Below are 26333 nucleotides of genomic sequence, written 5' to 3'. Positions count from 1 at the left end.
TTGGGCCCATAGGGTCCATATGATGGACTCAAGGGGTTCATTGAGTTTTTCAGTGAATTCGGCTGGGCCTTGTATCAAAGGCTGGGCCGAACCCATGTGGCTGGTGTGTAGATCAATGCTTGGGTCCCACGCCATACAAAGAAGCCCAACTGGGCAGCAGATTGGAAAGTAATTAGACACTGAACACTTAATGGGCCAAAAGCCCATTTCGAGGTGGGCTGATATGATCACCCATCCATGGGGCGAATTTGAGATTGAAGTTAGTAAAAGGATTGGGGCTTTAGCCTTATCCACTCTTAGAGACCAAATTCAAGTTAGATTTGAATCTGGTAACCTCCTGATAAGATCAGGAGTAAGCTGACTCTATCTGCAGAAAGGATTAAGATTATCCCCTATCCAAATACTGATTTGGATTGGGATAACTCCTAAAAAGGAGGTTTCTTAATCAAGAAGAAAGGAGGAGAAAAACTAACCAACAGAGAGAAAAACAACAGATTTCGAACCAAGAAAAATCGCAAGAAAGGTTCCTGCGAATTGAGATCAGATCTCATACTCTCCAGAAAAAGAGAAAAGCAGTTCAGCCTTTTTGTTTTTGGAGTTCTCCTCCTGCCGCCGCCATCTGCTTTTTCAAGATTAGATCTTTGTAGAAAAGAAAGTCAAGAATTCTGTTCTTGACATCAGTCTTGCAAGAAAGACTGGAAAAGATTCAGTGTTTAGTACTTCTAGAGGATTCTTGTGAAGGATCCAGTGTGTAGGACGCACCCTGCTGGTTCTGTTCCATCGACAGCTGTGTCATCTTCAGCAGGAACGGATCTTGGAGCATTCTTTGGGCGTGAACACCAACTTTGGGAGATACTGCTTCTCCGGATCAGGTATATTCCACCCATTTATTTTTGGGTGCAGATCTGGTTTGATTATGGTTCAAGTAGGATCCTTGAATATTATATTCTAAATTTAGGGAATATGATTCCCAGTTGGGAGAAGGTAGGAAATTTTTTTTTGAAATTCGCCCACCCATTCCGCAACCTTTATGGCATCCATTGGATGGATCCTACCATTCTTTCAAAATTTTCATCAGATTTCCCTAATCCCCCCCACACTTAAGTTATACATTGTCCCCAATGTATGTGATTATGCATAAAGTAGAAGGATTTGGGGGTACTTCCCTATTTGTCTTGTTGGGTTCCTGCTAAACACAAAAAGTCAAAACCAAACAAAATAACAAAATTAACTAAACATAATGGGTTGCCTCCTAGAAGCGCAATTGTTTAACGTCGTTATGCTCGACGTCCTATTTTTGCTCTTTTAATCCAATGAATACCGTGGAATGTCCAACGAGATGTCTACCGTAGAGGGGACATTTGCATCCTCATGGAACAACTTCAATCGATGTCCATTCACCTTGAAAATCTTACCTGTGTCGAGACTTTTGATCTCTACTACACCATAGGGAAAAACATTAGTCATAGTAAACGGACCCATCCACCTGGAACGCAGCTTACCTGGCATGAGTTGAAGTCGAGAATTATACAATAAGACCTTTTGTTCAATTTTAAATTGTTTTCTTAAGAGTGCATTGTCATGGAACGATTTGGTCTTTTCTTTGTAGATTCTTGAATTCTCGTATGCCTCTAACCTCAACTCTTCCAGCTCTTGTAACTGGAGCTTCCTTTCCTTCCCTGCTTCTTCCATATTCATGTTGCATTGCTTGATGGCCCCATAAGCCCCATGTTCAATTTCCATCGGCAAGTGGCAAGATTTGCTAAAAATTAACCTGTAAGGGGACATACCTATTGGGGTCTTGTAAGCTGTCCGATATGCCTAGAGAGCATCATCTAGACGTAGGTTCCAATCCTTCCTTCCTGGATTCACCGTCTTTTCCAAGATGGACTTTACCTCTCTATTGGAAATTTCAGCTTGCCCGTTAGTCTGGGGATGATAAGCAGTGGCAATTCAGTGATGCACCCCATATCTTCTCAACAAGGCTTCAACTGTTCTATTGCAAAAATGGGTCCCTTGATCGCTTATGATGGCTCGAGGAATGCCAAACCTACTGAAGATGTTAGACTTTATTAACCCTATAACACATTTAGAATCATCAGTTTTGGTGGCTTTGGCTTCCACCCATTTTGAGACATAATCGACTGCCAAAAGTATGTAAGAGAAACCACAAGAGGGGGGAAAGGTTCTCATGAAATCAATGCCCCAAACATCAAATATTTCACATATAAGAATGGGGGTTTGGGGCATCTCATTCCTGCGAGATAGTGTACCTATTTGTTGACATCTTTCATAGTTTTTACAAAACAAGTAGGCATCTCTAAATAGAGTGGCCCAATACAGCCCACTATCCAAGACTTTTCGAGCAGTCCTCTTTGGCCCAAAATGGCCCCCACAAGCATAATTATGACAAAACCTTAGAATCGACATCTGCTCCTCCTCAGGGACACATCTCCTAATCATTTGGTCAGAACAAAATTTCCATAGGTAGGGTTCGTCCCATACATAATATTTCGCCTCATACCTGATTTTATTTTTTATGGATCTGCTAAGGTCATTAGGCAAAATTCCCGTGACCAAGTAATTCACAATGTCAGCATACCATGGAGTCATACCTCTCATGTGGAACAACTGCTCATCAGGAAACAACTCACAAATGGGAGAGGGGTCCTCGTCTTTCACCAACCTACTTAGGTGATCAGCCACCGAATTTTCAGCTCCCCTTCGATCCTTGATTTCTAGATCGAACTCTTGGAGCAAGAGTATCCACTTTATCAGCCTCGGTTTCGACTCCTTTGCTAGTAGGTATCTCAAAGCTGCATGGTCAGAAAAAACGATCACTTTAGAGCCAAGCAAATATAACCTAAATTTGTCTAAAGCAAACATAATAGCTAATAGCTCGTTTTTCAGTGGTTGTGTAATTGCTCTGTGCAGCATTCAACGTTTTGGAAGCATAGTGAATGACATGGCTCTTCCCATTTATTCGCTGCCCTAGAACAGCCCCTACTGCATAATTGCTTGCATCTGTCATGATCTCAAAGGGCAAGTTCCAATTGGGTGGTTGAATGATGGGTGCAATGGTTAATAAATTTTTAAGCTTGTTAAAAGCTTCCTTGCACTCATCATCAAAATCGAAAGGCACATCTTTTTGCAGCAAACTGGACAATGGCAGGGCAATTTTTGAAAAATCTTTGATGAACCTACGATAAAAGCCTGCATGTCCAAGAAAAGAACGAACCTCCCTAACATTTGTAGGGTAAGGTAAACTCACAATCAAATCAATTTTTGCCTTGTCGACTTCTATTCCTCTGGCTGAAACTACATGTCCCAACACAATACCCTCCTTCACCATAAAATGAAATTTTTCATAGTTTAAGACAAGATTTGTTTCCACACACCTATTCAGAATTTTACTTAAACTATTCAAACAATCATCAAACGAATCACCATAAACCGTAAAATCATCCATGAACACTTCAATGCATTTTTCAATAAAATCAGAAAATATGCTCATCATGCATCTTTGAAAAGTGCTCGGAGCATTACACAAACCAAAGGGCATTCGTCTGTAGGCGAAGGTGCTGAATGGACAAGTGAATGTCGTTTTCTCTTGGTCCTCCTGCACAATAACAATCTGATAATACCCGGAGAATCCATCGAGAAAATAGAAGAAAGCCTTACCTGTCAGCCTCTCTAGCATCTGATCAATGAAGGGTAGGGGAAAATGGTCATTTCGAGTGGCCAAGTTGAGTTTTCGAAAATCTATTACCATTTGCCAGCCACCTTGTACCCTCATGGGAATTAGTTCATTATTTTTATTTTTTACTACAGTCATCCTAGTTTTCTTAGGCACAACATGAATAGGACTTAGCCATTTGTTGTCTGAAATTGGATAAATTATCCCTTCATCTAACAGTTTAAGCACCTCTTTCATTACTACCTCTTTCATTACCAGATTGAGTTTCCTTTGTGGTTCTCTAACCGGTTTGGCATCATCTTCCAAAAGGATCCTATGCATGCAAATTGAGGGGCTGTCCCCTTTTATGTCGGCTAGGGTCCAGCCAATCGCCTCCTTATGGTCCTTTAGGACTTTAATGAGCCTCTCCTCTTGTTCCTCAATCAATCCTTTTTCAATGATCATAGGCAGTGTCTCCTTTTCGCCTAAGTAGGCATATTTTAGGTGATCAGGTAGGGTCTTTAGTTCCAGCTCCGGAGCCTGCAAAACAGAGGGCAACAGCCTTGTGTGAGAAACCTTCGATTTAACATTAGAAGTACTTACCTCCTGTTCAGGTTCCGGAGTATCATAGGATGCATCGATCTCCTCCTCCCTGTCCGATTGTGCCTTATATTCTACCTCATCATCCATGTCCTCCTGCACAATCGAATCGATAGTATCAATAGAGCAAATCGAATGACACTCACTAGGATATTTCATTGCATCAAAAATATTAAATTTTATGCTCTCCATCAAACTCGACGGAGAGGGTACCCTCATCCACATCTATTTTGGTCTTGGCCGCTTTCATGAATGGCTGACCTAATAGAAGTGGGGCTGAACTCGTGGCTGTGTCTTCTTCCATCTTCAGGATGTAAAAATCAGCTGGAAAGATCAAATCGTTAACTTGCACTAATACATCCTCAACAATCCCTTCTGGGTATGCATTAGAACGATCAGCCAATTGAATAACAACTCTAGTCTCTTTTAAAGGACCTAGTCTCAATGCACAGTAAATCGAGTATGGCATGACATTAATAGATGCACCTAAGTCCAGCATGGCACGCTCGATTCGTTTATTGCCAATCACATAGGGTAGGGTAAACATACCTGGATCAGCACGCTTTTCTGGTAGGGTCCTCTTGATCACGGCTGAAACGTTCTCTCCCACTCTTACCTTTTCATGAATTCGCAGCCTCCTCTTGTTAGTGCATAACTCTTTCAAAAATTTTGCATATTTAGGGATTTGTTTTATTGCATCTAGCAAGGGAATGTTGATCTCCACCTTCCTGAAGGTTTCTAACACTTCTTGTTCATATTCCTCTTTCTTTGAATTTGCCAACCTGCTAGGAAAAGGAGGTACAACATTAGTAACCTTAGGGAGAGGGGGGTCCAATTTTACCTCAATGGGGCTATTGTTTGACCCTTGTCCTTCCTCTTCCTTGGCTGCCTTCGATGGTGAACTTGGTTGGGACTGCAACTCTCTTCCGCTTCTCAACACTACCGCACTAGCATTCTCTTTCAGATTAACTACCGTTTGTGAGGGTAGTTTCTCGGAGTTCTGCACCTCCAACTTGCTGATGGAAGTGGCAAGTTGGCTAATTTGGTTCCCCAAATTCTGAATGCTAGCTCTCGTTTCTTGTGAGGGTAGTTTCGGGGGTTGGCCTTGCGCTGTGATGGGTGTTGAAAACTGGGGCTGTCGACTGAAAAATTGGGGCTGATATTTCTGCTGTTCTCCTTGGGTCCCGTAGCTAAAGTTTGGATGATCTCTCCACCCCGGATTGTAATGATTGGAGTAAGGATCATACTTTCGTTGAGGCTGGCCCGGGAATCCTCCCACGGCATTGACTTGCTACATTGGGCCATCTTGTAGTGATGGACACATGTCCGTAGGATGTCCAGGGATCGAACAGATACCACACACCCTGGCAGTTTGTAACTGTCCTGCTGTGAGCTGCTTAACCAAAGCAGTTAGATCAGAAATCTGGTTTTCTAAATTTGCATGGCTTACCTCGTTAACCCTTCTAATGGTACCTTCTGTCCTTGTACCAATTTGCTGAGAATTTTCGGCCATATTGGAGATTAATTCCCTGGCCGCTTCAGGTGTCTTGTTCACTAGAGCTCCTCCACTGGCTGCATCGATCATACTTCTATCCATGGGCTGAAGCCCTTCATAGAAGTATTGGATTAACAATTGTTCAGGAATTTGGTGGTGGGGACAACTAGCAACAAGTTGCTTAAACCTTTCCCAATATTCATATAATGTCTCACCACTAAGCTGCCGAACTCCACATATTTCTTTTCTTATATTTGCAGCCCGGGACGCAGAAAAATATTTATCTAAAAATATCCTATTCATTTTCATCCCATGTGTGTACTGAACCGGGAGGGAGAATATACAACCAATCATTTGCTTTATCTCTTAAAGTAAATGGAAAGGCTATGAGTTTTACCTGGTCCTCGGTCATACCGTGGGGTTTCATGCTTGAACAGACGACATGAAATTCCTTTAGATGTTTGTGAGGGTCCTCACCTTGGAAACCATGAAACAAAGGCAATAATTGAATCAAATCAGATTTGAGTTCAAAGGCTACCTCAAGAATGGGGTATGTGATGCATAAGGGCTGTTGATTCATAATTGGTGCAGCCAACTCCATTAATGTCCTCTCTCTATCAGCCATTCTTTCTACTTTTTCGAAGATGGGAAAATCACAAGTGGGTAGATCGAGATCTGAGTTCACCCTTTTAGGTGAACGATCATTCCTTTGCTTAGCCTCCTTCCTTTGCTCAAACCAGATTTGAGTTCAAAGGCTACCTCAAGAGTGGGGTATGTGATGCATAAGGGCTGTTGATTCATAATTGGTGTAGCCAACTCCCTTAATGTCCTCTCTTTGTCAGCCATTCTTTCTACTTTTTCAAAGATGGGAAAATCACAAGTGGGTAGATCGAGATCTGAGTTCACCCTTTTAGGTGAACGATCCTTCCTTTGCTTAGCCTCCTTCCTTAAACGACGGGTGGTCCTCTCAATTTCGGGGTTGTACTCGAGTTCACCTCGTTGAAAAGCACGAGTCATAAAACAGGAAGGTTAACAAAAAGAAGGTAATAGCTAAGAAATTAACGTTGCTCCCCGGCAACGGTGCCAAAATTTTGATGGGTTGTCAAAGCCCTCAAAATTAGTACTAGTCCCACAATAAAATATTTGCAGTAAAAGTGGTTCTAGGTCGAATCCCACAGGGAGCAAATCAATAATCTCTTAGCCGAATGGGTAAAGTAATTGTGTGGGAAAATTAAATAACTAAAATTAAAAGAATAACAAACTAAACAAACAAGAGAATCAGTCTCACCGAATTCTGGTTCAAGGGTTCGGGTTGAATCGATTGGCCATCGATCCTAGGTACACTTCAGCATTCTCGCAATTCAAGCATTTAACCTTAGATTTATTAGGATAGCCATAATAAACCTTGTGTTTTCCTAATTCAGTTGACCAAACCAAGCATTCGATCAACACTTATCACCACTCAACTGGGTACGATAGCATTCCATGTTAAACAGTGATAGCATTAAGATTTGTGAAAACAGTTAAACCAGAATAACAATAATTGGGATAGCTGCAATTACTGAATCTTGTTCCATCGATTCCTTTAGATTGAATCATGTTAAAACATTGGTCAAAGGCTATCACGAACAATTGATCCAAAAAGATATCAACCTAATTGCTACTTGCACCATTATTCATGACAATTACGGATCATCGAAATCATGGATAGCAGTAGGAAAATCAACATTAATTTAGTTTGTCAAACTAATTAACATCAACATCCAATAAAAATATTTATAAGAATCAATGAATACTTGAATTAAAAAGCAAGAAAATAAATTAACTACAGAACCTCACAATGCCACAATCGAACCTCCCCCCTTGAACCAGAAAAAAGAAGCTTAGCTACTCATGATCTGCGCAATCTCCATGCCCTTCTTCTCCATAGCCGAACTGCTTTCTTGAGCTTCTTGGCTTCTTGATGATCTCTTGGATCTTGGAATGAGTGATGCTAGAGCTGGTTCGCCCCCCTCTTTATATAGCCAAAGGAGAGGGCTATTTTCCAACTCCTTCTAGGAGATCATCTTATCTTTAGGGAGTCTTGATCTTCTTTGAACTAATCCTATCATATCTCTTATCTAATCCCCAACCTTCTTATCCTTATAGGATTATATTCAAAGTTTAGATCTAATAAGACTCTCTCCCTCTTGGGAGATTACATTCGAATTAGGACTCTAGACTTGTATCTGAGTTGGGCTTCTCTGCTACTTGGGCTGCTTCCAGGTTCTTCTGCGAGTTGGGCTTCAACTGTTAAATGGGCCTGATTGCGAACTTGCTCCGACTTCGGGCCCGGTTTCTTACTCAATGCGGGCCGAATCAGTCAATACCCAAAACAGTAAAGTTGTGGGCCTTTCTTTCTTCTTTCTAATGCTTCTTGAATTGCCCAATTCGGCATCTGGAATTGTGAGTTAGGCCCCGATCACTAACTGTCGCTGAAACTGTGCAAAATCACCCGAATTGGTCTGTTTCCTTCCAATTGCCTTCTTTATTGCCCTGAATCGAAATACAAGAGTAATGAGTGCATTTAAGTGCTAAAGTAGTGTAAAAGGATGAAATTAAGGGGACAAAATAAGGTTCTTCTAAGTCTCATCAATAAACAACCATATTAGGGGGTATTTCTGTATTTTACTTATGGGGGGTTGAAAAAATGATCTAGAGTAAAGTTATAAGTAACTTTATAATGACCAAAATACCCCTCCCAACAACTAAATAACAGATAGTTTTTTCGGTATTTTGGGCAATTGAATTATGTTCAATTCCTATAAATAGCCGTATCCTCCGCCATTCTCATCACATCAATTCAACAATTCTCTTAATTCTCTCTCTCTCTCATACTCATACATTCTCAATTATTTGCAATCTGAGAAATTCTGATTAGTTGATTGTTTGATTTTGCATTATCCAATTCTCAAGTCTCAACTTTATCGAAGTTTTGACTTTCAACAAGAAGAAGGCTTGCTCAACCAGCTCAAGTATCTCAATTCGGGAGGCTTGAACGTTGAAAGGCTTCAGCCGTTGAAATTAAGTTGGAATTTTGAACCGGCAATCCGGGTAAGTCGAATTAGATTAATTTTTATCCTTTTAGAATTAAAAAAAATGGTTGGTCTTGCTCAAAACTGATTCCCCAACATGTTCACCATGGATGACATTCAATCAATCGCACCACGATAGTATTAGTATTAACACTAATGCCGATGTGTTTGATGAAGATGGAAGTGGAACTTTCACCACCGGTAGTAGTGATACTAGGGAAAAAAGGAGGGCTTCTAAGCTGAGTAGCCCATTTTGGAAAGTTTTCAAAGTAGAGGATATTGAGGGGAAGGGGAAAAGGGTCATTTGCTAAAAATGTAGGAAAGACTTTAGTTATTGTAGCAAGGGTGGTATGGGTCATTTGAGCAAACATCTGCTCACGCATGAGCAAGAGGAAGATGAAGGGAGAGAAATAACTCAAACACAGATTGGGAGGGGGACTAGTTTTGGTACTTTTAGATATTCATAAGAAAAAATGAGACAAGAACTTGCTATGTATATTGTACATGCAAAACAACCATTTATGTTAGCTAAAGATCCAAAGATAGAAAAATAGTTGCGTAGTTCTGTAAACCCACAATATAAAAAGTTTCTAGGAATGCTATAGGAACTGATGCTTTAAAAATTTTTTATTCATATAAACAAAATTTAATTTCATTGTTAGCAAATTTTAATTCTAAAGTTGCAATTACTTTTGATGTTAGGACATCCAAATTTAATATTAGTTATATTTGTGTTATCGGCCATTTCATTGATGAAAAGTGGCTTTTGAATAAAAGAAATTTAAGTTTTACTAGGCTTGAATGGCCACATAGAGGCCCAACTATTGCCGCAAGTATTTTAAATACTTTGCACTTATGGATCAATTAGTTTTGATAATGCTAGCAATAATGATTCTACAATAAATATTTTTAAATCTCAATTAAAACCATGCTTAAATGGTAAATTATTTCATATTAGATGTACATGTCACATCTTAAATTTATGTATTCAAGGTGCCTTGAATATTATTTCAAATCATATTTCAAAAATTAGAAATTGTATTATATATATAAAAACTTCATGGGTAAGAAAACAAGAATTTAAATATTTATGCCAAATTATGGTTTAAAATATAAACATTTTATATTAGATGTAAAGCATAGGTGGAATTCTACCTATGTTATGTTAAGTTGTATATCTCATAAACAAATTCTTTCTGATTTTTATAATTCAAAAATGCCTAATGATATGATATTTGAGGAAGATTGGGAAATGACAATCTGTATAAGAGATTTTTTAAAACATTTTTATGATGCAACAAATGAATTATTTGGAATTTATTATCCAACTAGTTGTAATTTACTGTATCAATTAATGGTAATTAGTGATTGTTTTGCCAAATATACAAATAATCCACAATTTCAATGTATTATTGAAATTATGGAAAATAAATTTAAAAAATATTGGGAGAACATTTCTCCCCTTTATTGTTTAGCTACAATATTAGACCATAGGATTGGGAAAGATGATTTAGATATTTTACTTGAAACATATTATGAAAATATGAATATTGATATAGGAAATAAAAAAGAAGAAATTAATAATTTATTATTTGAAATGTACAATTTGTATGAATCTGGAGTTGTAGGAAATATTCATACAACTTGTTCATCTTCTTCTTCTTCTCCTTCTGACTTTGAGACCAGTAGTACAAGAGAAAAGCTTTTTTATTTAATCTGTAGAAGGCAGAAATATGGTAGTTCTACAACAAGTTCATTTACTGAACTTAATTTTTATTTGCAAGCAAATTTTTCTAATTTAGGTGAAGTATCAAATAATTTTGATATCTTAGCCTGGTGGAGTGAACACTCAAAAAATTATCTAGTTCTTGCGGCCATGGCACGTGATCTACCAATCCCTCTGGTGTCTATAGTTTAATCGGAGTCTTGTTTTACTGTAGGTACTAGGGTGCTAGATGACAAAAGAAGCTCCATGAACGATGAGAGCATAGAGATGTGCATCTGCTTCAAGGATTGGCTAGATGCAGAAGATAGATTACAAGACAAGGGAGGGCATGATACAACACCATACATTTCACCCGAAGTAGATGATGAAAGTCATGAATGATGATTCATGAACTTGACTACTTGTAGAAATTTTCATTTTTTCAAATTATTGTTAAATTTTTAAATTTTATTTAATTTATTTGATATATTTTTTTAATTTTTTTAACAATGTAATTTTGTATTTTCAATTTATAACCATAATGTATTTTTTATATTTTACTAATTTATTCCATTTTTATATTTCATTCATCCAAGTATGCAATGATCCAATCATTGTATTTCTAATTCATTAATTTGTACCATTCAAATTTAAATGAAATAAAATTCCTATTCTTCTTCCAATTTGTTATTCCATAATTCTTATTTCAATTTGGTTAAGTATTTTTTTTTCATTTATGTATTAAATAACTTAGATTTCTCATTTCTTAAATTTTTAAATAGTTCCTAATTCCCAAAGTTCATAGGAAAGCTAAATACTTTAGTTTTACAATTTTACTTAGAAAAGAAATCAAAATTTTCAAAATAAAAATAAAAATAAAAAAAAATAGTATAGCCCGGTTCAGCCTAGGCCCAAGCCCGTCCTGTGGCTTAGCCCAGCACGGTCCAAGCCCACGGCACAGCCTGCAGCCCAGCCTAGCCTGGCTCAGGCCCGAATGCTGGCACGGCTCATGGCACGGGCCCGCTCACAGCTCAAACCGACCACCAAAATTTCCACCAGGAAGGACGGCACGGCTCGTAGTAACCCGTGAACCAGCACGGCACGCCCACTTTATACCTTATTCACCAGCCAATATACAAAAAAGTCGGCACAAGATATATTTAAAAGCAAAATAAGGATGCATTTGAGGGTATTTAATTGATATATGATATCTTTCAAAAATTATAGAAAAAACAGAGTATCACATCCAATCCAATAGAGGACTTCTTGATGAAAATTATTAATTAATTCAGACCCTCAAATAGCTTTTCTTCGCCAACGATCTAGAACATGTCAAAACACTTGTCAACTGAGAAACCAAATTCTTACCAACCAATCTACTTGAGCGATGTTTTACGAGAGGTCTCAAAATTTTTTAGCTTAAATTTTAGAGAGAGAGAGAGAGACGGGGCTTGGGAATTCTAATATCCAATTGGCATCTATACAGATTTGATGGTTAACCTTGATGGAGATGCAAAAGCCAGATGATTCGGAGACAATGTGAAAATTCAAGAGGAAGAAATTCTCGATCCTTGAGGTATACACCTTGATGTCTGGGCTTCTTTATTCTTTTTCTTCCTTTTTGTTTCTGTAGCGGGGCATGCATCGTGGATTGCTCCATGATGTATATACTTTCTATTCTCTTTACTAAAAAATATGTACAATATGTTAATTTCTCAAAATAATATTGTAAATACCTACAGATCACAGATTGTGTAGACTTAGAACTGCAGAACCTTTGCAAATAGATGTATGAGAATTTACTCGGCTCAAACCAACATCTGCAAACCCAAACCCATAATATGCTCGGAAGCTAGAGAAAAATAAAACTTGTGATCAGACTCAGCTCCTATGAACCGAGCCACCCCGGCTCAGATACAGCAGTGGCTGGAGGGTAGGAACAGGTCGTGGCTCCTCTACGTACGTCAACCAAGTCATATATATTATTTAGCTCAACTGCAACTGGACAAGCTCACTGCGGTCATTATTGTTTTCTTTTGTTGTTTAACTTTTTCCAACTTTCCACAGCTTTGACAATGTCAAATTGTTGTGGCCAGATCACATGTCAAACTCCCAAATAAACAATTTGGTTAGTTTTGAAAAAGTTCAGATAGAAGAATTTAAGAGTTTACCTCACCTGTGACTTTGGTTGCAACACCCCCCCCCCCCCAATGACATATGGACATGCCAGTTACCAAACGAAATTAACAAAAAAGAAAGAAGCATACAAATAATTTAAATTCAAATGCTTTGAATTTAAGAAAAGCAGTCTTAAGACACGGCCGCAGCAGATGTTTTTTCAAAATATGAAGGTTGTCTTCAGCGGTGGCACTGAAACAATGCAAATCAACCCTGGGTCTGTGATAAAGCTAAAAGTTTCTCCATAAAAACATAACTTCATGCTTTCACAAACTTAGGCGACAAAAATGCAGTTGCAATGGTCGATACCCTTTGTGTGTCTGATGCTCATACGCTTGGGACTTAGCTCTGCCCAGCAGCCAGACTATGCATACCACTCCTGTTTGGGAGGTATCTACACTAGTAATAGCACGTATCAAGCCAACCTCAATCTTCTCCTCTCCTCCCTGTCCTCTAATGCTGCACTGCAAAATGGATTTTACAATACGACCGCCGGCCTGAATCCCAATACAGCCTATGGCCTCTTCCTCTGTCGAGGCGATGTTACTTCAGAAGTCTGTCAGAATTGTGTAGAAGCCGCAAGCAAAGAGATCCTGCAACGCTGTCCCAATAAGAAAGAGGCAATTATATGGTATGATCTGTGCTTGTTACGGTATTCAAACCAATCAATCTTCTCCACTATGCAGCAAAGTCCAGGCGTTTCCCTACTGAATATAAATAATATTACAAACCCAGATAGGTTTAATCAGATATTGGGAGATTTAATGAACAGCCTTGTGAGACGAGCTGCCCTTGACCCTTCTACGGGAATGTTTGCTACTGGAGAAGCAAACTTCACGAGTTTTCAGCAGGTATACGGGTTAGTGCAGTGCACTCCTGATATATCTCAAAGTGACTGTAATATATGCCTAGCAGAGGCTGTTGGTCAAATTCCAATATGTTGCAATGGTAAGCGAGGTGGGAGAGTTCTCAGACCAAGTTGTTATATTCGGTATGAGATCGATCTTTTCTATCAGTTAAAGCCTAATGCACCGGATTCATCACCACCATCTGTGGGTAAGTATATATTTGATTTGGGGTCTTTTATGCAAAAGGATGCAACATGTTTTCTTCTTTTTCTTTTTTTTTGAATTTCTTTTCATTATCTATTCTTAATCAAAATTCAAAACCCCAAGATTTATAATTTAAGAATAGTAACTGTGATCACAATGGCAAACATCAAATTTCTTTGGTGCTCATTGTTGTTTCTGTTTCTATAGCATGTTTCTTGTTGAAAGTTAATACTTTGGCTATGGATATCCTGCTTTAGGAATGCAAGTAGGTTCAAGTCACTAATTCATAAATAAAACTGACTTTTTTTGGGCAATTAGTGTAGTGATCATGTCATCTAACTAATTCACATGGGAATTTCAGCTCTTGTGAAGCGTGGACCCTAATACGTTGTTGGTAAACAAACCTGATTCTATGCCTACACCCCCAAAATGTAATTTCAGAATAGAAATGTTCCATTATCTGCTTAACTTGGCCAATTTCTATGGATTTTGATCACAAACCTTACATTCTATAGTACTTATCCTTATAACACCTATTCAGTTGGTCTCAGTTCCAGAACTCCATATTCATAAGCAAGATCAATCTGAAATTATTTTGTATTGTGCAGGAAAAGGGGGGGATTCTTCTAAATTGATCATTGTCATCATCATTCCAACAGCTATAGCAGTTATAATTCTGTCAATAGTATGGTTCTGTTTACGACGGAAGAGACCCAAGGACAGAGTAAAGGGTGAGTGGCTACATGATTTGCTCTTCAAAGATTTATTGTAGTATCCATGACAAAAATTAAGCAACCAGAAAAAAAAAAAAAAAGGATCTCCTTTCATTGAATTTCTTCTTATGACATTTTTTTATATGCATGAGTCATTTCTATCAGCTACTTTTGAAGATTTGGACGAGATAACAAGTGAGGAATCCTTGCAATTCAACTTTGATACAATAAGAATTGCTACAGATAACTTCTCTGAAGCGAATAAGCTCGGACAGGGTGGATTCGGTCCTGTTTACAGGGTAATAAGATAATAACACCGTTAATGTGTCCAACAGCTTTTAATTTACTTTTTATGTAAATATGTATTAAATTCAAGTTGAGACGGTTCAAAAATGGTTTGACATGCTCAAAAGGCTACAGGGTAAGCTATTTGGTGGACGAGAAATTGCTGTGAAGAGACTCTCAAGAAATTCAGGACAGGGAGAGAAAGAATTCAAGAATGAGGTTGTATTAGTAGCCAAGCTTCAACACAGAAATCTCGTTAGGCTCTTGGGATTCTGCTTGGAAAGAGAAGAAAAGCTACTCATATATGAATTTGTCCCCAACACAAGCCTTGACAATTTTATATTTGGTTCGACTCCATTTAGCCTTCTAATTCTTTATCTTCTACCTTTCCATTTGAAATACATAGCTGGAAATATCTCCTACCTATTAACTTGTTCTGTTATTCATGGCAATATAGATCCAGCCAGGTGCACATTACTGGATTGGGAAAAGCGTTACAAAATCATAAGAGGAATTGCCAGAGGGCTTCTTTATCTTCACGAAGATTCTCCTCTGCGGATTATTCACCGGGATCTCAAACCGAGCAATATTTTATTAGATGCAGAGATGAACCCAAAAATTTCTGATTTTGGCACGGCAAGGCTGTTCAGAGTGGACCAAACCCAAACTAATACCAGTAGGATAGTTGGGACATAGTAAGTTTCAACACGAAAATTCAAGCTAGCCTTTCTTCTTCTTCTTCTTCTTCTTCTTCTTCTTCTTCTTCTTCTTCATGATTTGCTAATTTTAAGATGGCCACATGCAGTGGATATATGGCTCCAGAGTACGCAATGCACGGGCAAATCTCAGTGAAGTCCGACGTCTTCAGTTTTGGTGTCTTACTTCTGGAAATCGTGAGAGGCCAGAAGAACAACTCTTTCTATCAATCACAGCGCACAGAGGACCTCCTTAGCTATGTAAGTGTGAAAATTTGTTTTGGTTGCTTCTCTTATACGGTGAAACTTGACTTGGATTTTTGAGTCTACAAAGGAAAGGATTTTGTTAAGTTTAGGAGTTCAATATTCTATACAAAGGTGATCAATTTTCTGCGGTTACTTGGTGATGAATTGTGCAGGCATGGAGACTCTGGAATGAAGGGACAGCTCTAGAGTTGATGGACTCAACTCTGAGAGAATGCTTTTCAGCAAGTGAAGCCATGAGATGCATCCACATTGGATTATTATGCGTTCAAGAAGATGTAGCTGACAGACCCACCATGGATTCAGTTGTTCTCATGCTCAGTAGCTATTCCGCCACTCTTCCATTACCTTCAGCACCTGCGTATTTTTTGCAGAGTAAAATGGAACCAGAAAAGCCATTGCTGGATAAGTCAACAAGCAGGTCAACAGAGTTTTCTGCAAATGCTGATTTATATCTTCGTTGATGTTTGTTTTTTGGATCGTCAATTACAAATTAGGCTATGTTTAGTTTGAAGGAAAAAGTAGGAAAAGGTAGGGAAACCTTTACAAATTTTGTATAGGTTTTCCTCCTTTCCCTACATTTTCCTTAAAACCAAACATAACCTTAATGTTCAGAGGTTCATTATTAACTAGGTTGTATTCATGTCAGTCAAGCCTACAGAAAAACCAAATACATATGACATGCATGTGATGTTGCTTTTTCTTTTTTTCCTAGTGCTTGCTTCCTTATTTGTTTTTGGCCCATCACTTGGTCCAGATTAAGTCAGGTCCATTGGATTCATTCTTTGTATATCTTGATTTGTATTCATCATTTGTTGGAAGCCAATCTGTTGGCCTCCTCTCACTCTGAAATTAGCCTTCTGGCTTTTCAGAGGATGAAATAAACAAAATTTTCTTTATTGAAAAACGCCAAAAAGTTTTGTGCAGACATCACCAGTGACCTCTTCATATAAAAAGACCAGTTCTTTTTTGGACCTGTACATTTGGATGTAGCTTTTTCTTGGCTCAGCCCACCAAAAGGCTGGAGAACTGACCACCCCCATCATGGTTTACAAAGCAAGTATGAAGTAGCCCATTTCTGTAACGGGAGTTTTAAAGCTTTTAATGCAATCACCATGCCCTTTGTAGTAATTTTCCCAAAAAAAAAAAGCATCCGCATGATACAGTATGGTGCTGCTAGCTGGGCTTGTACACCGTACGGCCGATTTGTCTCTTCCCGTGTGAAAACGTTTCTAACAAATGCGTGATAAATTTTATTGAAATTTTACATTTGTTTCAGAATTATTTTGCGTGCATGTAAATCATATTGAAATAATTAAATAATTTAAGGGGCGTTCTTTTTCTGGATTTTGAGAGAGGGAAAGTTAATTAATAGGATTTTGATTTTTTTTTTTCATTGACCAAAAAATCCATGTTTTTTTTTTCAGGTGTATGAGAACCATAGTTTCCTGATTATCATTTAGCCAGTTAAGTGATGCCCATCTCCTAGGTGGGTAAATAATTTTCCCACTTGTGGGGAAAGTTTACAACACTTGAATGGGACAAAAACGCCCCTTTTAATATTGGATTTTTATGGCTAAAATGGTCATTACCTTATTTACAAAAGAAATAAAAGAACATGGGTAAATGCAGCATGGTATAGTGCATTTACCCATCCTATAATGCATTTAGCCATGTTCTTTTATTTCCTATGCAAACAAGACAATGACCATTTTAGCCATAAAAATTCATTATTACAAGGGACATTCTTGTCCCATTCAAGTGTTGGCAACTTTTCCCCCACAGTGGGAAAGCTATTTATCCACCTATTAGATGGGTCAATGATATCTAAGAAAATAAACTTTTCCTGATCCCCACTTAAATCTGAAAAAAGAACATGAGATTCCTGGTTCTCATTGACCAACTTTCCCCCTCTCAAAATCTAGAGAAGAAAACACCCACTAAATGAAATCTTTGTTAATATAATCACAATGACCGCCTTTCACAGTAATATTTTCAATACAAGGCAGCCCCACTAGAAATCAGACTCAAACTTCAATGTCTGGTCTGAAATTTGTATGGAAGCTTTTGTTTAGGTTGATGAACGGATGCAAAATATTCAAAAGGATAAATTGCTGATACCTCCCCCTTGAAGTTTTGGACCATTGCTAAAACCATTCTTGAAGTTTGGTAATGTCAATCACCTTCCCCGAATTCTCTTACACATTTACAAGTACCCAATGTTAGAATCCTCTAAAATGAGGCCTGAAAATGTCCAAAATATCCATATAGTTACTATCAGTGTTTTCAACCCACCATTGACTCGGTTGATTGAATTGTTCGAACCATTGCCCGATCAGGATTTCGGGTCCGATTCAGTCAAAACATGTAAGATAGTAAAAAATCGTTGACTTGGTCAAGAATCACCCGACCTAGCCAATTCAACCATTGACCTGTTTGACTTGGCCATCGGATCGTGAGTTGCATACTCAATACATGCAAACTTTGGAGGCCATGACTTTACACTCTCATGTCTAATTGGGGTGATCTTTTTTTTTTGGTAACTTTTCAAGATCTATGCGTTGCTTGCTATTTTTGCGAAAAAACCACTTTTGTCCTCAAATTGTAATTTTTAATATTTTTATAAATAAAAAAATAAAAACTAAATTAAAAAATATAAATTGAATATAAAAATACATATAACATATATAAAACATAATTATACATTATTTATTGATAAAATATATATTTATACTCACAAATATAATATATATATATATATATTAATTATACATTATATATGTTAAATACATGTGGAACGGTCTGACTCGTTCCACCTGGATGGTCAAACCAATGACCCACTACGCAAAGGCAAAAATGATTCAATCTCCGGATTGGTTTTTAAAACATTGGCTATTATTATCGAGGTTGAGTTCTATAAAAAAATAATAAGAATTTTATGAAAACAGAAAAAAGAGAATTTAAAATTTGTAGCAGTTAATATAATTCCTTGGACAGTAAATTTTGCATCTTATTGGTTTTAATTTCTTTTAAGCTACAGCTTATTACTTTCATCATTTCATTAAAATTTGATGGTTTGACGAGTCCAAGTGAGATAAAAAAAATATACTCTTTTTAATAATGTTCCTATTTAAAGTTAGGATAAAAGCTCAAAAACAGAAGAACATGAGATCATGCTGCATTCCTTTAACTTAACTATTAAAGGTTGGGATATGAATAAAATCATTTTATAATCAACTTCAATGACTAGAATATAACTATCCCCTAGTTTTCTTTTTTTTATATTTTTTTCTCATATTAGATTCAAGGCTTCTCTTTAGAAAAAGAAAGTACTCTTTGTACACTGTTACACGTAACACGCTTCCCCGCTACGTCATTTTTGAAATTTTCCATTGCATTCAACACAATGTTAACTTGTTGCCAGATGACAAATAAACAATTTGATTAATAATTTTGAAAACTTTAAAATAATTAATTAAGGGTCCGTTTGATTTGCAGTTAAAATTAGAATTGAAATCAAAATCGAAATTCTCCAAACTAGGAATCGGAATGATTCATTCCCATATTCTGTTTGATTCAGACAGGAATGGGAATGAGAATTAAAATCAGCAGAAATGGAATTTCTTTCCCAAGGGAGAGACAGAGAATCAAATGGAGGAATGTCATTATTCCAGCAGGAATGAAAATGGGGTTTCAATTCTATCCAACCAAACAATTAGAATCGGACTAGCCCAATCGGATTCCAATTCTAGATCCCTATTTCCATGAACCAAACGAGGCACAAGAGTGTGAACTGGTACAGATTACAGAAGAGAAATTTTATTTTATTTTGGCAAGATTACAGAATAGAAATTTTATTTAAGAGTTTGCATCTTATCTGGCCATAGCCCATATGGTTGCTGCACTGTTTCCAATCCTAGCTCTACTAAGATACGGTGCCAGATATATCATTCCAATATATATTTTGAATATAGTTCAAGAAAAAATTACTGGCGCGTCGGGTTTTCTTATTGAGGGGTCGCAACTCGCAAAACACCGTTGCAGCAGTAGTTTCTCATGATGAATTAATTAAGGCTGTCTTAAGCATTGTTTGTGTCATACAGCAGGAAGTTAAGAATCAAATAATCCTTAGCCCAATGACCTAAGCAACCCAAAGATGTTTACTCATCATAAAATCATGCCTATATATATATATATGCCTGCAATAAAAACTAAAAGCGTTTCTCCATGTCCATGAAACCACAGATTCATGATTTTCACAAACTTGAGCAATAAAAATGCAGTTGCAATGTTTGATACCCCTCGTGTCTCTGATTCTCATACGCTTGGGGCTTAGCTCTGCCCAGCAGCCAAACTATACATACCACTTCTGTTTTGGAGGGAACTACACTAGTAATAGCACATATCAAACCAACCTCAACCTTCTCCTCTCCTCCCTGTCCTCTAATGCCGCACTGCAAAATGGATTTTACAATACCACCGCCGGCCTTAACCCCGATATAGCCTATGGCCTCTTTCTTTGCGAAGGCGATGTTACTTCAGAAGTCTGTCAGAATTGTGTAATCACTGCAAGCAAAGAGATCATGCAACGCTGTCCCAACAAGAAAGAGGCAATTATATGGTATGATCTGTGTTTGTTACGGTATTCAAACCAATCAATCTTCTCCACTATGCAGCAAATTCCAGGCGTTTCCCTACTGAATATAAATAACATTACAAACCCAGATAGGTTTAATCAGATATTGGGAGATTTAATGAACAGCCTTGTGAGACGAGCTGCCCTCGACCCTTCTACGGGAATGTTTGCTACTGGAGAAGCAAACTTCACGAGTTTTCTCAAGATATATGGGCTAGTGCAGTGCACTCCTGATATATCTGACACTGACTGTAACATATGCCTAACAGGGGCTGTTAGTGACATTCCAAGATGTTGCAATGGTAAACAAGGTGGGAGAGTTCTTAGACCAAGTTGTTATATTCGGTATGAGATCTACCCTTTCTATCAGTTAAAGCCTAATGCACCAGCTTCACCACCATCTGTGGCTTCACCACTTCCACCAATAACCACAATAACGACTACAGGAGGTTAGTATTTGATCTTGGGATCTTTTATGAAAAAACAGACGATGCAACATATGATAACCATTCTTAATTACTCAAAACTCAAAATCCAGTGGCATCTATCGAAATTCTTTGTTTCTGAATCATTTTTTTTCTATTTCCATAGTATGCATCTTCCTTGTTGAAATTTTATACTTTGGCTATAGATATCCTGATGATTTAGGAATTAATGCAAGTAGATTCAAGTCATGAAGAAAACCCTTTTGTGGTCAATTATTGCAGTGATCATGGTCTAATATCATCAAACTATTTCTCTTGGGAAAGTCCAGCTCTTGTGAAGTGTGGTATTTGGGCTGATAGTCCTGATTATTCTATGCACATTCATCTTGTATCTCCAAAATGTAATTTCAGAATACAACAGTTACATGGTCTGTTCGGAAATTATTATTGATTTTGATCACAAATTTTATGGTTTTTAGTGCTTTAATTTGTATAAATTCCATCTTAAAGCATACCCTTGGTGAACATTCCAGACATTTTGAAGCCCTGTACCGAAAGCGTTCATAAAGCTGTTCAAAATATTCATTATATTGATCTAGCTACCTAGCTAACACCTATTCAGTTGGTTCTAGATCCAGAACTCAACATTGATTCAGGAACCTGATCAACCTCAAATTATTTTTTTGCAGGGCAAGGGGGGAATTCTTCTCAACTTATCATTACCATCATCATTCCAATAGTTGCAGCTGTTATGATTTTGTCCATAGTATGGTTCTATTTACGAAGGAGGAGACGTCGATCCAAGGATAGAGTTAAAGGTGAGTAGCTACAAGACTTGTATTATTCAAAGATTATTGTAGTATCCATGTTTTTGTGAATCGATATCTGAGAGGAAATGATTAATCGTGAACACTGAGCTACCAAGACAAGCTTCAGAGATCACATTTTGGTCCATTCTTTCAGAGATCACAAGCTTCAGAGATCGTGAACACTGATTCGATCTCTTTCCCTTGAATAGTGATCTACATGCTTAATGAGTGGATGAAGATAAATAGTTAGAAGGCATTCCTTTTCCTGGAATCAATTGGCTCAATCAATAAGGAATCTTGTGGCCAACTAAAATCACACCCTCAGTCGTAGCAGTACTGAGAGAAAAATTAAGCAACAAGAAAAGGATCTCCTTTCATGGAATTGCTTCAGCTGTATGACAAATTTGATTCATTTCTCTATTATTTTCTTTTGAAGATTTGGACGAGATAAGAAATGTGGAATCCTTGCAATTCAACTTTGATACAATAAGAACTGCTACAGACAACTTCTCTGATGCTAATAAGCTTGGACAGGGTGGATTTGGTCCTGTTTACAAGGTAATAAGATAATAGAAATGTTAATGTCCATGCACCAGCCTGTAATTTACTTAATTTTGTGTCAATAATATGTATTAAATTCAAGTTCAGATGATTTGACATAAAAAATTACATGCTCAGGGCAAGCTACCTGATGGACAAGAAATTGCCGTGAAGAGACTCTCAAGAAATTCAGGACAGGGAGAAATAGAATTCAAGAATGAGGTTTCATTGGTAGCCAAGCTTCAACACAGGAATCTCGTTAGGCTCTTGGGGTTCTGCTTGGAAAGAGAAGAAAAGCTGCTCATATATGAACTTGTGCCAAACACAAGCCTTGATAATTTTATATTTGGTTTGACTCCATTTAACCTTCTTTAATTTTTGTTCTCCTTTTATCTCCTGCCTTTCCATTTGAATTGAAATACATATATAGCTGCAACTAAGTATCCTTTATTCAGTTATTTTCAAATAATTAAAACACAAACCTCATCATCTCCTTCAAACCGTGTGCTGGCTAGCGTCATGATCAAGTCTTGAGTCTTCCACGTACCGGAGATGTAGACAGGCCATTAAATGAATATCACCTAGGAGATTAATATGGCAAAGTCAACATGATTAGATTATCTCCTTTTACCAACCTTTCAATTTTATAATAAAGAATATTTCTTAGGCCAAATGATTTTGATTTTATCAATATTTCCGCCATATATAGTATCATTACCAAACTAGAAAACAAAATAGGATCTTGTGTTGGCAACATGAAAAACAGACATTGCAATAACATTTTCAATAAATTTATGTATATTATTTAATTAATAGTAATTAACATTAGATATGATAATTAGTGGGATACCCATACGATGCCCAAATTTTGTTAAGTGAAAGTTAAAATGGAAACATATAATAATATACAATTGGGGGATTGTGTTATATTTTAACTTTTTAAATAATTAATACCGATTAAGATTAGAAATGATAATTCTTGAGTAGTTGTCAACTCTTAATTTAATAACCCTATAATTTATACCACTAATATATAATATTTTATTAGGCCTGTTTAAGGTTCTAGAAGCACAATAGGGAGAAAATTATTAGATCTTTTGTGGGCATAAATGCTTGCCCTGGAATCACAATGAGACTTCTTTATCTCATTTTTTCACTTCACATGTGACATGCCCAAGAAAGAGAGCAAAATCTGACTGTTTATTAAAATACAGGCTCAGTTTGGGAAGAGTACAAATACATATATGCCAAGTGTAAAATCTTGTATTTTGTATTACCTTATATGCATTTATTCTTTCCAAACTGAGCCTTAAAGTCAACAAAAGCAAATATTAATGAAAAAAGTATTTTACCAACCTTTGTTAATTAAAGTATAGAATCTCTATACTTTGTATCATTTTTGTCGTCTATCCTGTAAAATCAAGAATATATAGAAAAGAAAAATATTGCCAGTATTTAGTCCCTAATGTTTGATGCTACATATCCAATAACTACAAACTTATTCTGTTTTTCATATCAATATAGATCCAGAGAGACGTGCATTATTGGATTGGGAAAAGCGTTACAAAATTATAGGAGGAATTGCTCGAGGACTTCTTTATCTTCATGAAGATTCTCGTCTGCGGATTATTCACCGGGATCTCAAGGCTAGCAATATTTTATTAGATGCAGAGATGAACCCAAAAATTTCTGATTTTGGCATGGCAAGGCTGTTCCTAGTGGAGGACCAAACCCAAACTAATACCAGTACGATAGTCGGTACATAGTAAGTTAAAACACCAAAGTAGACAAATAGATTACTTGAGGGCTAATATTCAAGAAACTGTTTGGTGTTATTGAGATCACTTAATACCTTCTGGAGTGTCACGGTCATCGAGAGTTTGAGTTTATTCCATTTCTTCTTAATTTTGTTTGTTTTTTTTTTTTTCCTTATTGGGGTAGGTGTGGAATGCAGAAAAAATCAAGCTAGTCTTCATAAACAATGAAGAGAAATAATATAACTAAAGCGTTGAGAAAATGAATTAGTTGAAGGTTGAACACAGTTAATTCAAAATCCTTCTGTACTTGTCCCTGAGCTAGGCAGAGACTCAATGGTTTGAGATGGAATGCAGTGGATACATGGCTCCAGAGTACGCAATTCACGGGCAGATCTCAGTGAGGTCAGATGTCTTCAGTTTTGGTGTCTTACTTCTGGAAATAGTGAGCGGCCAGAGGAACAACTATTTCCGTCAATCACAGCGCACAGAGGACCTCCTTAGCTATGTAAGTATGAAAACTAGTGTTACGTGCTTCTCTAGTAACAACAGTCGATCGGGATCTCCTACACTTGCGCCTTACACTGATGAGCACACCAACGAATGAAAAGAATCATCAAAATCTAAAGGGGGTTGGTTCTTACTGGTCAAAGTTCTTCCGGTATCATATATACACTTGAGCCTTAGCTAATGTTTGAGACATTGACCAATCTTAAAAAGTGTAGGAGATCTGGTTTCGTTCAAGACATGTATTGTTTAGTTTAGGACTTTAGGACTTCAATCTTCTACATGCATGCATCAAGGTGATCAATTTTCTGTGGTTAATTGGTGATGAATTGTGCAGGCATGGAGACTGTGGAATGAAGGGACAGCTCTACAGTTGATGGACTCAACTCTGAGAGAAAGCTTTTCAACAAGTGAAGTCATGAGAAGCATCCACATTGGATTATTATGCGTTCAAGAAGATGTAGTTGACAGACCCACCATGGCTTCAGTTGTTCTCATGTTCAATAGCTACTCCGTCACACTTCCATCACCTTCAGCACCTGCGTACTTTATGCAGAGTAAAATGGAGCCAGAAAAGCCATTGCTGGATAACTCAACAAGCAGGTCAACAGAGTTTTCTGCAAATGATGCATAAAATGCTGATTTATATCCTCGTCCATGTCTATTTTTTGGATAACCAATTCGGTGGCACATTAACAAGGGTATGTAATTCATACCAGTCAAGCCTAGCCAAAAACCAAATATTTATTTTATGCATGTGATGTTGCTTTTTCATCTTTTTCTAATGCTTCCTTACTGGCTAAATAAGCGGGATTATCCTTTTCAGACCAAATTTCTTTTTCTCTATTGAAAAGCTACAATCTGTTTTTGCCCAAATTTGTACCAGAGATCACCAATATATAAACCTCCTCTTCAGTCTTCATACAAAAGACCTGTTTTAATTGGTTCTAGCTCGTAGGGGAACTTGATCAATCCACATAATTGTGGACTTGCGCATTACTACATTTTGATGTAGCTTCGTCCTAACCCAGCCCACCAGTAAACATAACGGCTGTAGATTGACAAGGTGGCCCATCATGACTTGCTACACAATTAGCCCATCATGTTTTGCCCAGTTTGGCTGCATGGCATTATGCAAAAGTTTCATTTTCCTCAACCACTGTAAAGTACCAGAATTTGAACCTCTCATTGACCATTTGAACATTTGTTTAGATTTGAAACATTTATTATAATGAAAGGAAGGCCTTGTTCGCTTTTTGGTAAGTTACTTACCCAGGTAAATGTAGTTATTTGGGAAAGTTTTTCTTGGGAAATACTTACTCGGGTAAATGCATTTACTCTTGTTCTTTTATTTTTCATGTAAATAAGGTAATGGCCATTTTAACCATAAAAATCTATTATTAAAAAGGGCAATAACTTCCCATAAAAATCCATTAGCCATGTAAATAAGTTCATGACCTTTTTTTGTCCCATTCAAGTGTTGAAACTTTCCCCTAGGTGGGAAAGTTATTTACCCACCTAGGAGAACTTTCCCTAGTCCCCACATAATTATGAGAAAAGAAAATGAGATTCCTGGTCAATGGGAACCAAAATCCCATTAATCAACTTTACTCCTCTCAAAATCTGAAAAAAGAATGCCCGGGGCGAAATAACAAATCCCACCTTAACTAATGTTGAATTTGATGATGATTGATGAGTGATGTGGGCTAGCCAAGCCCAACCCATTACGGGCTGAGAGGCCTGGCCCACTAATGCCTGACAGCGCCAGCCACAGCAGGGGGAGTCCTGCTGCCTTAGTACAGAGCCAACCGCAAAGCAGTTAGGCGTACTCGCAAGGACCTGTTGCCTAACTTTGTATGGCTCTCATCTGGTGCATTCATCTCCACCTGCCTCCAGCCCGCTCAAGTATAAATATGAGGTAACTC

The 26333-nt window shown here is 37.4% G+C and overlaps 2 pseudogenes; one reads left to right on the top strand and one right to left on the bottom strand.

Annotated features, from left to right (window-relative positions):
• Positions 1-1305: 1305 nt before the first annotated feature.
• Positions 1306-6396, bottom strand: LOC148803908 (uncharacterized; annotated as a pseudogene).
• A 6619-nt stretch (positions 6397-13015) lies between these two features.
• Positions 13016-25084, top strand: LOC104590182 (uncharacterized; annotated as a pseudogene).
• Positions 25085-26333: the final 1249 nt, after the last annotated feature.

Source organism: Nelumbo nucifera, chromosome 1, assembly GCF_055504915.1.
Source record: "Nelumbo nucifera cultivar China Antique chromosome 1, China Antique-T2T, whole genome shotgun sequence".
Taxonomy (NCBI): domain Eukaryota; kingdom Viridiplantae; phylum Streptophyta; class Magnoliopsida; order Proteales; family Nelumbonaceae; genus Nelumbo; species Nelumbo nucifera.
This window is presented reverse-complemented; position numbering and strand designations above follow the sequence as displayed.